This window comes from Mastigoproctus giganteus, chromosome 8, assembly GCF_048544385.1.
Source record: "Mastigoproctus giganteus isolate SK-2022 chromosome 8, ASM4854438v1, whole genome shotgun sequence".
NCBI lineage: Eukaryota > Metazoa > Arthropoda > Arachnida > Uropygi > Thelyphonidae > Mastigoproctus > Mastigoproctus giganteus.
This window is the reverse complement of record NC_143582.1, coordinates 23,881,804-23,894,870: the sequence shown is the minus strand read 5'-3', so window position 1 is coordinate 23,894,870 and position 13,067 is coordinate 23,881,804. Positions and strand designations below refer to the sequence as shown.

The following is a 13,067-nucleotide window of genomic DNA, read 5'->3' as shown; positions in this document are numbered from 1 at the left end:
CTCTGACTATGTTTCTCTTTACCTATCTGTGATTCGCTTTCTCTATCTATCTGTCTGTGCTTCTCTCTCTCTTTGTTTCTTTCTCTTTCTCTATTTATCTGTAATTCTACCATTCTCTTTCTATCTTTGTTTTTCTCTCTATATATCTGATTCTCTCTCTGTTTCTCTCTCTCTCTATCTGCGTTTCTCTCTCTCTCTCTCTCTCTCTCTCTCTCTCTCTATCTGCGTTTCTCTCTCTCTCTCTCTCTCTCTCTCTCTATCTGCGTTTCTCTCTATATATCTGCAATTCTCCCTTTTTCGCTTTCTCTCTTTCTCTTTCTATCTCTGTTTCTGTCTCTACCAGTCTGTGATTCTCGCTCTCTCTCTCTATCTGCATTTCTCTCTCTATCTGTGATTATCTCACTCTCTCTCTCTATCTGCGTTTCTCTCTCTCTCTATCTATCTGTGATTCTCTCTCACTATCTGTGGCTCTCTCTCTCTCTCTCTCTCTCTCTCTCTCTCTCTCTCTCTCTCTCTCTCTCTACCCATCTATCTGTCTTTATCCATCTATGAATCAATATGTCAGACATATTGATTTATAGATAGAATCATGTGATTGGTGTTTTTTCTTTCTTTCTTCTCCGTTCCTTTCGTGTGCCCTCCTTTCAGCTTACTTTTTACCTTTCCCATTCTCTCTCTTTTTTCTCTTTCTTTCCCTCAATCATTCCCCTCTGAATTCTGCTTGCGATGGCCACTTTCTGCTTGCTTTTTTTCTATATTAGATTATCAGTCTCTCTCTCTCTCTTTCTCCCCCCTCGGGTCTCTTACTTTACTTAACATTCTCTCCCCATCTGCTGGTATTCTTTCATCTTTCTCTCACAGTTTTCATCTCTCTTTAATTCTCTGTATTAGTGCTCCCCTTGTACTTCAATCTGTAGCAGCAATTTCTCATTATATTTCTCTGTCTTTCGTTCGTGCTTCCTCTCTCTATCTATCTCTTCCCCTCCCCTCCCCTCCCCTCCCCTCCCCTCCTCCTCCCCCTTTGGCAGGCCAAACAACACAGCTAGTTTTCAGTACTTTATCTTTCTCTGCCCACAAACCTTTATTCCAGTTAGCTGGTCAATACTTTTTCCGGCCTCATCTTTGCCATCTCCATCGTCCTACTTTCCACTGTATTCTGCTGCTGCAGCTCTCAACCTCTTACAGTCTTTCCCAACGCAGGGAGATCACGCTTCAATTCCTACTCGTTTTCCTCGTGCACTTCCCCCCAAACTCAACAATTTACCCATCTCTCTATAGTCACGATCCGAACGTGTTTTTTTTTCTTTCTTTTTTTCTTTCTTTGTTTCTTCTCCGTTCGTTTGGTGTGCCCTCCACCGAGATGTACTTCCCTTGTCTTCTGATCATCCATTAAATAATCTGTGTTCGGCACCAGCAGCGATGCCCTCCCGCTGTCACCGTTGATGGCGTGTATACACTACCGGTGCTTGTACATCGACAAACCATGTCACGTATTTAACCACCATCAACATTTATCCAAATCTGTTCTGTCTATCTTCTCTTCCTCTCTTCGCCTTTTCTCCACCGATGGCCACAAATCTACGTTTAAGACAACCGGGACACTTTCTTTAAATTTTATTTCCGGCAATTTGTTTTATGAGCGAGTTGCGTTTATTTTTATCTTGGGCAGCCATCTTCTCTTTGGGTTTTCACCAGTCTGTTGGCTGACGGGAACGCTTATGCAATTGGAAACGACCCATCGAAGTCATCACCCAAGAAGCCATTGTCTTCTGTCCAAACCAAAGCGCTGTCCACACCACAATCTTTCCTTCACTCTCCAACGATAATCTTTGCGCCTTCAGCTTATTTTAAACATTTAATGTTTATCTTAATATTTTTCCCCGCATATACTTTCTCTCTTTCGAAGACCAACGATAGTTCTCTTTCGAAATTGTTGGCGTCTTCGTATCAGATCTTACATCACGCCATGCAAATTCGTTGCAGAATAACCATCCCAGAAACTCGATCTTTCTATTCATCAACTATCTATCTTTCCATCTTTCACTGCAACCATCCATGAACTATTCATCTTTCACTGGAACCTCACGAAAAATAGCTGAACAAGAGAAGATGCTGATAATATAGCGAGAAGATACAAGATAAGATGCTGAGAAGATACGATAGAGGATGCTGAGAAGATACAATACAAGATGCTAAGATGATAAGATACAATAAGAGAAGATGATGACAAAATTTTGAGAAGATATAACAAGAGAATATGATGATAAGATGCTGAGAAGATATAACAAGAGAATATGATGATAAGATGCTGAGAAGATAGAAGAGATGTTGGTAAGATGATGAGAAGATACAACAGATGTTGGTAAGATGATGAGAAGATACAACAAGGGAAGATGCTGAGAATATACAACAAGAGAAGACGCTGATAAGATACAACAAAAGAAGATGCTGAGAAGGTACAATAGAGGATGCTGAGAAGATACAATAGAAGATGCTAAGATGATAAGATACAATAAGAGAAGATGATGACAAAATGTTGAGAAGATATAACAAGAAAATAGGATGATAAGATGCTGAGAAGATAGAAGAGATGTTGGTAAGATGATGAGAAGATACAAGGGAAGATGCTGAGAATATACAACAAGAGAAGACGCTGATAAGATACAACAAAAGAAGATGCTGAGAAGGTACAATAGAAGATACTATAAGATGATGAGAAGATACAACAAGGGAAGATGCTGATAAGATACAACAAAAGAAGATGCTGAGAAGGTACCGATGCTAGATCTTACCGATGATAAGATGCTAGAAGATACCGATAAGATGCTGAATAGATACAAAAGAGAAGATACTGATAAGATATAACAAGAGAAGATGCTGAGAAGATACAATAGAAGGTACTGATAAGATGATGAAAAGATAAAACAAGAGAAGGTGCTGAAATAATCAACAAAAGAAGATGCTAGAAAGTACATTAGAAGATACCGATAAGATGCTGAGTAGCTACAACAAGAGAAGATGCTGAGTAGCTACAACAAGAGAAGATGCTGCGAAGATACAATAAAAGGTACTGATAAGATGATGAATTAAAAGATAAAACAAGAGAAGGTGCTAATAAGATACAACAAGAGAAGATGTTGAGAATATACAACAAAAGATTTGTTCAGAAGATACAATAGAGGATATTGATAAGATGTTGAAAAGATACATTAGAAGGTACTGATAAGATGATGAGAAGATACAAGAGAAGATGCTAAGAAGGTACAAGAGATGCTGATAAGATAGAGAAGATGCTGAGAAGATACAAGAGAAGATGCTGAGAAGCTACAACAAGAGAAGATGCTGAGAAGCTACAACAAGAGAAGATGCTGAGAAGTTACAACAAGCGAAGATGATATAAGGTGCTGAGAAGATACAAGAGAAGATGCTAATATTCTCAGAAGACATCACAATCATGATTTTCGTACAGAACAACATCAAAAACATTCAATTAAAACTCATCTTAGCAGTTATTCTCAATGGAGGTCTCCTTTCTGGTTATAAAGTTCTTTTGCAAGAAGCCTCAAAAGGGTGCTCGCGAGCACAGAGTTCATTACCTACGGTGTCAATCTGGTGTATCTGGAGTCGGTGCTCGATGCTAAATACTGACCATTAAAGTCCGTCTGAATGGAAAGCGGTTGCCAATGGCAACGGCATTTCACGCTTTTTTTTTTTTTTTTAAATGGAAATGAACAATCTTTTTGGAGATGTTCACTAATTTACGAAAATTCCGAACAGCATTTTGTGTTTTGCGGGGTTAGCGAATGTTCCGTGCGCGTTTCCGAAAGCAATAATAAAGACATCGATGCGCGAGCGTGCCGAACTCGTGACAGCGTCCACTTCTTACCGCGATAATTATTTTCTTAATCAATCGATTAACCTCCGTTTCGCCATTGCCGTCCGTCCGATGCCTTTCCGTCTCCGATTTGTGTCTCGCAAACAAACCGACCGGATTTAAAGTTGCGAGCTGGGAGTACACAAACGGGGAGCACTCCCCAGCACGCACCATTAATAATTAATCCATCCTCCGCAGTATCTCCAAATCAGTCAACGGCACTCCTCAACAGTAGTTGGTAAGGGCCGGGCATGCGCACAACACACTTCCCATCCATACATGCTTCGCCGAAGCATAGCGCAGTCTAGTAAACACGCCTAGCCAATCTTTGCCCATATTTTTTTCTTTGTAAGTAGAAAAGGGGGGGAGTGGGGAGGGGGGGTAAGAAATTAGGGGGACACGCCGAGAGAGAGAGACTCGGCTAGTTTGTCCGGGAACAAAGGTTTTCTTCACTATCAAAAGAAAGTTTCAATAACAGTCGTTGATCCGAGAAAAGTTGTTATCCAAGAACGTAAGCTTCGGGACAGGGGAGGGAGGGTAGAGCACCAGCTGTGACAGATACCATGGGCTGATGGGCACGATATGAACTGACGTACACGCACACACACACGAACGAGAGGAGCACATCGGGGCATTTGTTCCCAATAGTGAATCCTCTGGAAGATTGTGAAACCAAGGATGATGCCACTCCAGCAGACACTATTAAACTATCGCAGCAAAGCTGGTCACCAGTTGGGTTTCGTGTTCCACCGATTTAGCCCTCTCTTCTCTGCCTCCCCCCTGGGAACAGGGGGAGTGTATTGTCACTCGCAATCTTTCAATAAGTGAGTGAAATAGAAGTCCTAGTTGTCGGCTTCTGCTTTTTTCTTTTTATTGATCTGCGGGGATGGATGGATGGATGGATGGATAATAGAAGAAGAAGAACGCGTTTGCTGGTACAGCCAGCGCTGAATTTATCGTGATTAATGAGGCCCACATTAATAAGGGCCCCATTATTGTGACTAAACAATGATGAAAAATGAAACGGTGGGATCCGAAACGTGTTTTGAGCTGGCACGTTGTCGTGGTGTAATCGTGCTAATGTGCAATTAAATGCTAGAACTTGTTTCTGCAGACAGCCCTACGATATAATCACGTGTTCAGTTATATTTCAGAGTCAGATGAATGCCAAAAAAAGAGTCGGATGAATGAGGTCTGGGGGTGCGGGATGCGAGCAATCGCGCGCTATTTTCGTTTTTCATAAGAGGTGTCGCTTACCGTCTTATTTACTAGTAATCTTTTTATAAATTACTTAATTTTAATTGTTAGCGAAAGCAGACTATCTGAATCCGCGTCAGCACTGTTATTCTGCGTAATTTCACCAATTCTCGCTACGTCGTCTGCCATGATTTTGACATCAATGATTTGTTGACTCGTATATCGTCTATACTATTCATTCAAATCATGTGATTTGCATAATCTCTATCAATGAATTTCTATACTTTATCAACAAAACTCCAGAAATTTTTCGCGCCATTTTAAACTGACATTATGAACTGACACATACGCCATCTGTGGGCGATGACTTCCAGGTTAAGTGAGAATTATAAACATAAATATATATTCCTAAACAGTGTGAATAAATTTACAAAATTTAACGAAACAAACAGAACCAAACGACGGTGTTTATATTGTCGTTTGGTTTTATATAAACTTGTATAAAACAAAATCAAACGACGAGTAAACATTGCAGTTGGGTTTTCTTTTATACGAGTTTTTAAAGTACAAATAAATTACACTTTTACGGTGTAAATATATTTAGAAAATTCAACGAAGTAAACAAAACCAAACGATAATGTAAACATTGTTGTTTGGTTCTGCATAAACTTCTATAAAACAGGACCAAACGACTGGTTTACATTGTCATTTGGTTCTGTATAAAACAAGCTTTATAATATGTTGTTTGGTTCTGTAAAACCTGTATAGAACAAAACCAGACGACGAGTAAACATTGTCGTTCGGTTCTGAAATAAATCGTGCTTTTATGGTGCCAATATATTTAGAAAATTTAACCAAAAAGAATCAAACGATAACGTCAATATTATCGTTTGGTTCTGCATAAACTTGTATAAAACAGAACCAAACGACAATGTAAACATTGTCGTTTGGTTCTATTTTATACAAGTGTTTAAAACGACGACAGAAATAGCAATAAGTCAGATAAATTAAATATAAGACATATATTTCATAAAAATAACTCAGAAAGGTTTAGTTCGTCTGCCATTACTGTGTGCAGACGTAGGATTCGGCGAACACAGTCTGAGAAAGTGATCTGCGGAGTATCGGATTGCATTTACTGTCTGTGTTAGGAGTGGAGTACCTGCTTACGGGGTCATTATCTGTCACGCTGTCATCTTGTTTCACATCACAGATTCCTATGTACCCTTCCCATCTCGAGTTTTATCTTATCTTCAGGGATTCTCGCTAGTTTCCTGCTGGGCCTATCGTATGTTCGAAGTGATGTGGCCTACCATAGGACACATCACAAAGAAGCAGAAGTAAAACATATCGTGGAAAGAAAGTAAGAAGAGAAGATAGAAGAAGTATTCACTTCTGTAACGTATGTTGTTAAAAATTAAAAAGCAGCAGTGCGTAAAATCACGGACATCTTCATTTCTGTTTCTTTCTCTCTTTTCCGTGTGTTTTAACTAGCACCATAAGGGGATGGCTGAGGGAAATGAGTCTACACCGCTATTCTGAAGTCTTCAGAGCAGACATCTTCTTATTGTGGTGTTGTACACGGCGGCAGTGGTCTCTCAACAACAGAAGCGTGAAATGCGGTCTAACAAATTTCGTATCGTACTGTTTGTAAAGACACCGAACCAAAGTGCATCGTGAATCACGTCTGCGCATGGTTTTAATTCCAATGACTAAGTGCGCAAACTCGAAGGAACCTTAACTTTTGTTCACCAGTGTGCGTTATGAAACGCATCTCCATCAGATGTGTTTCATTGTAGGTGTTTTATAGATTTTAAACAACTCTCTATAGTGTTCCCCATAATTTTCCAACAATTTTCCACTTCTAATCCCTGATTCAACCATTGCGAGCCTGCTGCACTATAGATGGATGCCACCTGGTGGCAGAACCTCTAACTACGTCACTTTGTCCAAACGCCAAGTGCGCACTCTCAGAAATTATATGACGAATATTTGTATATTTCGCTGGCTATTCGTGCAGGAGTGTTGTTTCTATAGCAACCCGTTCGTAGAGATATTTGGGTTACGTTGGGGGGGGGGGGCGTAAAAGATCGCTGTGACCACCAAATTCAACTGACCGTTTAGCGTTCCTTTGTGATGACGGTAATTTGGCAGCGATGTGGGACACAAACGAGTCCTAATGCGGCGTCCATTGTTCTCGCTTCTGGTTCAAGTGTCGGTAGTTGTCTCGAGAGAAAATTTCCGCGTTCCCAATCCCTCCCTGTTCGTTTTCTTCTTTCGTAAACATCTCGAAAGACACGGGAACGTGCGATTATTGCACCTTTTTGTTCGTTTGTCCCCGAAATTTGCGGCGGGAGATTTTTGGCAATTTTCGTTTGGCCAGTTTACCTGGCAGGGATTGGCGAGATGCACGGCACAGCCGCCACTTATCTTGGCGTGGGATCATACGGACGGAGATTAGCGAGCTGCATTTTCCCATGCGAATGTCACTCGAATTAGGAGCAGCACGTGGGTGCGGGTCGCAGATTGCACGTGTGATCGGAGGGATGTCGCCCGGGGAGAAATCGCAGTCACGCCGATGGCTCGCTTTTAAAATATAACAACCCGATTCGCTCGTAATCCGCAACAAAATAAGTACATCTGACTCATATTCGATTGTTTTCATAATTTCTCTCTCTCTCTGTCTATTATATTTTTCCGTTACCCCTCTCTCTACTACAGTTGCTTCATATCTCTCTTTCCATCTCTCATTATTTCTTCTCTCTCTCTCTCTCTCTCTCTCTCTCTCTCTCTCTCTCTCTCTCTCTCTCTCTCTCTCTCTCTGTAACTCTGTAACTGTCTTTCTCTCCTTTCATCTTTGTTATATTTTTCCTCTCTCTAAGACTAGACTCTTGCCATTGCTTTTCTCTCTCTCTCTCTCTCTCTCTCTCTCTCTCTCTCTCTCTTTTCTTTCCTAGCTCTTTCTCTTTCTCTCTTGCATTCTTTCCCTTATCTCTCCTATCTCTCTCTCTTTCTCCTTCTCGCCCTCTTTCTTTTTGTCTGTCTTTCATTTTCTTACTGTTTCTCTTTCTATTTGTTGAATCTTCGTGCTCTTTTTCTTGCTCTATCTTTCTTTCTATTTTCTCTTGTTTTTCTTTCTTTTTGTTTCCTCTTGCTCTTTCTGTCTTTTTCTGTTTTCCGTTTCTTTCTTTCACTCGTTTCTCTTTCTCTTTTCTTTCCTTCTATCTTTTTCTCTTCCTTTCTCTCTCTCTCTCTCTTGCACTCTTTACCTTATTTCTTCTCTTTCTTTTTTTATTGCTTTTCTCTTTCACTTTCATGCTCTCTCTTTCTTTCTATCTGTCTTTTTTTTCCCTTTTTTTTTGTTATCTTTCTCTTTCTGTTTTTGCACTTTCACTCTTTTTCTCTTTCTGTTCCACTTTTTTTTTCACTGTCTTTCTCTTGCTCTGTCTTTCTCTCTCTTTCTTGGTCGCTTTCTTTCTGTCTATCGTTGTCTCTTTTTCTTAATATCTTTCTCTTTCTGTTTATTGCATTTTCTCTCATATTCTTCCTCTACTTTCTCATTTTCTTGCCCTCTCTTGCTTGTTTCTCTCTTTTCTCTCCTCTTTCTCTCTTCCTTGATTTCTTTCTCTCCTTTCATCTCTCTTTCTTTTTTGTTCTCTCTGTCTCTATTGCTTCTCTCTTTTCACTCCTTCTATCTATCTTTCTCTTCCTTCTCTTTCTCTGTCTTCTTCCTTGATCTCTCTCTCTTCTTTCTTCTCTCTCTCTCTCTTCTTTCTTCTCTCTCTCTCTCTCTTCTGTCTTCTCTCTCTCTCTCTCTCTCTCTCTCTCTCGCTCTCTTCCTTCTCTCTCTCTTCTTCTCTCTCTGTCTTCCTTTTTTATCTCTCTCTTTCTCTTCCTTCTTGATTTCTCTCTTTCCTCCTTCATTTCTCTCTCTCGCTCTCTCTTCCTTCTCTCTCTCTCTTCCTTTTTGATCTCTCTCTGTCTCTCTCTCTCTTTTCCTTCTCTTCCTTCTCTCTCTCTTCTTTCTTATCTCTCTCTGCCTTTTTGATCTGTCTCTGTCTCTCTCTCGCTCTCTCTTCCTCCTTGATTTCTTTCTCTTTCCCTTTATCCTCTCACTCTCCGTCTATCTTGTATTCTCTCACTTTCGCCCTGGTGGGTAGCACAGGTGGTGGAATCTCCGCCCTCCCCACACATGTTGGAAAAGACCCGAGTTCGAGACCCATCCATGAGGTGAGGAATTTTTTGGGCCTTTTTCACACACTGGCTGAGTTAGTTAGTCTAGTCGAGGATGGCATGGTTTTTTCATCCAGAAAACAGCAAACCGACTATAATATACACGCAATATAGAGATACTATATATGTACGGCGCAATGTGGCCTAAGTTGTTGCCTAATACTCCTAAAACCATACAACCAATCAACCACTTCTCATTTTTTGATACTATCTGTCTGTCTCTTTTTCTCACTATCTGTCTCGCTCTCTCTCTTTCTCTTTCGCTCTATCTGTAATTTAAATATCATCTGCTCTCTTCCTCTCTGCTCTCCTCCTTTCCCTCCTTCGTGTTCTCTGCATTTCATTACGAAATACAATGGAAATGTATAAGTTCTGCATACACCACAAGGGACAACTCTTTAGTAGCGAACCTCCCTTCCCCGTCCAATCACATAATTCAAGACAATATTGTAGAAGACCACAACTCCCACACTCATTCAATTTCCAGTTGCTCTTTGTCAGTTACAAAACGATATTTTTCAACTTCCTCATCACTATGGTTATCAAAAAACAAAATTCCATCATCAAATCTCTTTTTTTTTGTAAAAGGTCACATTACCACTCTCACCACTCATAAAATGGGTGGTGAAAGATGCGCAATGTCCAGTAGTTCTGTAAAGAAACAAACACCACACACAAACAAACAAAGCTGAAATTGGAGTTCTTGAAGAGCAGATAACGAACCATAGATTGCCACATCCCTTTTGCCACAAGACAGATAAACATTAGCCTCCTCTCTGAACACGACTTTTCTAAAGATTCAAAAAGATTTCAAAAGATTCAGTGAAAACGTGACTTGCATGATTTATCGTTATGGAAGAGTGTTGTCAGCCAAGAAGTATTTGTTGTTAAGTGTCCCTTTCCGGGAGGACTTAGACCATTTTGAGATACACATGGATAGCATCTACCACATCAATACTTGTCCTTATTTGCAGTCGGGGTCAACTGTAACATTTCTTGCATTTGCTTCAATCATGAAAGGGTAAACAAACTCTCAAGGGTAAAGTTGAAGTCGTTCTGGATCTTCTGTTCAGCTCCGAATACGATTTTATCATCTGCAATGTCCGGACAGGAAAAACATTGACCAACGTGCCCGTCTAAGCTTGGAAAGATACCCAAAATTATCTTGACATCTTCCAAGAGTACAGAGGAAAGAACCTCAATTTTGTCTTCATTCCTTCTCTTTGTGATTAACAAGATGTTTTTAATCCTTCGAAGCTTTCTCTCAAATTGAGCGGAAATGTTATTAGATACACCTACTTATCCGTTTGTCCATCAGGTCAGTCTGGATTCGTCTTGCCATGGACACAATGAGATATCCAAAGCATGCCATAGAGACTGGTCCATGCTGACTCAATCGCTTCCCACAGTTAAAACCAGATCTTCGACATGTCGTGAATTCTTCTAGTTCGTGGTAGTAAATTCCTTCCTCATCCTTCTCCATCTGCAGCCAACCAATCCAAGCTACTGGAAAAACATGGACTTCAAAAGACCTCAAAGAATAAAGCATTTCTTTACATCTTATCTCCATACTAACGACTTCCAGGTAGTATTGTGGTTAGGATTCATACTCTGTGTGGGGAATAATGGAAATATTTATGAACGAGTGCTTGGTTCCCTCAACCATCTGGCAATTCACAGACTTGTACATAGACGCCTCACGACCTTAGTTGTTTGGTGCAAAGATAAACACCCTTTGAAGTACCTCCCTCCTTGCTAATTGTCTTTTGGAGTGTCATCCCTCAGTCAGGAGCGAATTGCCATGTCCTGGTGAAACGCTTTTCCATGTAGGGGACTCAGTCTTCAATTCCATTAATAATCTCTACTTTTGGTCTCTGCTAACAAAGTTCTCTTGTACCCCAATTGTCTCCAAAATATCCTCAACTAACCTGCCTTCGAACGTGCACGCTACCACATGAACACGTATATACAATGTCACCTTTTGACACATTACAGCAAGTCTCTGTCTTGAAAATATTTGATGTTAATACCAAACTTCCAAAGGATGGTGAAAATACCCACACGCGTGCGCACTTCGTCTACACAAACACGACAAAGGGGGCCCTTGGTGTTGCTTCTAAACCACACTTCCAATCTATCATTCCCAGTTCTCATTACGTGTCTATACCAACATCACATTCCACACTTGATCACCCGCTGTGTCTCCACCGTGGAATTATGTTCCCAACATGTCATCCGTCAGACTGTCCAACCGTGTCAACCATTGTGATTCCAAAGCAAACCCCTTAAACAAAGCTTAATAAAAAAAAACCGCTTAAGAAAAACCCCTTAAATGAAGAGGACAAAAAAAAAAAAAAAAACATGAGTCGAAACCGGGATGAAAAACCCTGGATGAAAAACCGGGATGAAAAACCTGGATGAAAATTGGGTATTCTTTTAATATTGGACTTCAGGCCAGGCGCTCTACTTCTGCTACCCCTAGTCATTGCCACATGTGCGTTCATAAAGCGAACTTGTGAATTTACGGCACTTTCCGAACAAGCCGTAAAAGGTGTTGGCGGAGGGGGGGGGGGAAGGCAATTATATCTCGCATTACCTCCGAAATCCTACGGTAATGACGAAGCCGACTCTCGTGCACTTCACACGCCTTGGCCACCCCCTGTTTGTCTCGACAAACTTTATGGGAGTGCGGAAAGAGTAAAAATGACCTGTACAGAGGGCAAACGCAGTACACACACACACACACACACACTCACGGATTGATCGCCAGCGGGCGAAGAGAAACGCGCCTATTCCGTAGCGGCAATCGGCTGCCTGGGAACAAGGCTTAATTAGGTGTCGTCGGTGCGTAAGTGACAGGAACAGGCGTCTCGCTAATCACAGTCGCAGGCACTGCGTGTCCTTACCTTCTCCTTTTAGTCAGTGGGAGTCGCTGTACACTACGACCCCCCCCCACAGTTCGCTCTGCAAATCACCACCATCTGGTGGCAAGAAAAATAGAAAAAAGAGGGCGCTACGTTAGTCCGAGTCAGCTGCTAGAAATGACAGAGAAAGAAAGAGAGTATAACGCCTGATGACAGTGATTCACTAACCCCCCCAGGAAACTACTCTCCCCTCTCTTCTCCCTAAATCTATAGTAGATGGAAGCAGAAACATATCTCTAAGCTCCTCCTCTGTCTAATGATATATGATCCAATGACCAGGACCTTGTCTTTCACCCCACCTCCCACCCACTTGGTCATACCGCGTGATGTCATCTTCTATTGCGCACCCCATAATGTCCATTGTACACTGAGAGAGAGAGATTAGCGTCACTAACCCAACCTTGTGCTAACAAAAGATTCCAACCCCCCCTTCAATTCTCCCTCTCCTCTTCCCTCATGGTATACGGAAACCTTTTATTGTCACTCATCTGTATGAGCCACTGTGTACCCCGCAGACGATAAGAGTTCTGCGTGTATTTGTCCAGGAAAAAAAAAAGAAAGGTGGATGGAGAAAGATAAGGCATTTTGCAGTCATTTGGATTAACCCACGATGAGGCGTTTTTTTTCCTGAAAAAAAAAAAAAAGTTTGGTGGATTAATTCGAAGTTAATCTATCCAGTTAGGACTTATCAGAAGTCCACAGTCATGGTTACAATATCCATAGCAAGTTGTTGTTTTTGTAGGTTGAGTGCATTGTAAATTGTGCATTCTGAGGTCGATTTGTCTGACTGGTGGATGAAAAACCCCGAATTTCCAGGAGAAAAAGCATGCAACCCTCGC

At 41.1% G+C, this 13,067-nt stretch overlaps 1 protein-coding gene across 3 annotated transcripts in view; it reads left to right on the top strand.

The window, feature by feature from the left end:
* Positions 1-13,067, top strand: part of LOC150081366 (uncharacterized) — a 96,227-nt gene that overhangs the window by 57,344 nt on the left and 25,816 nt on the right. The window lies entirely within an intron of this gene.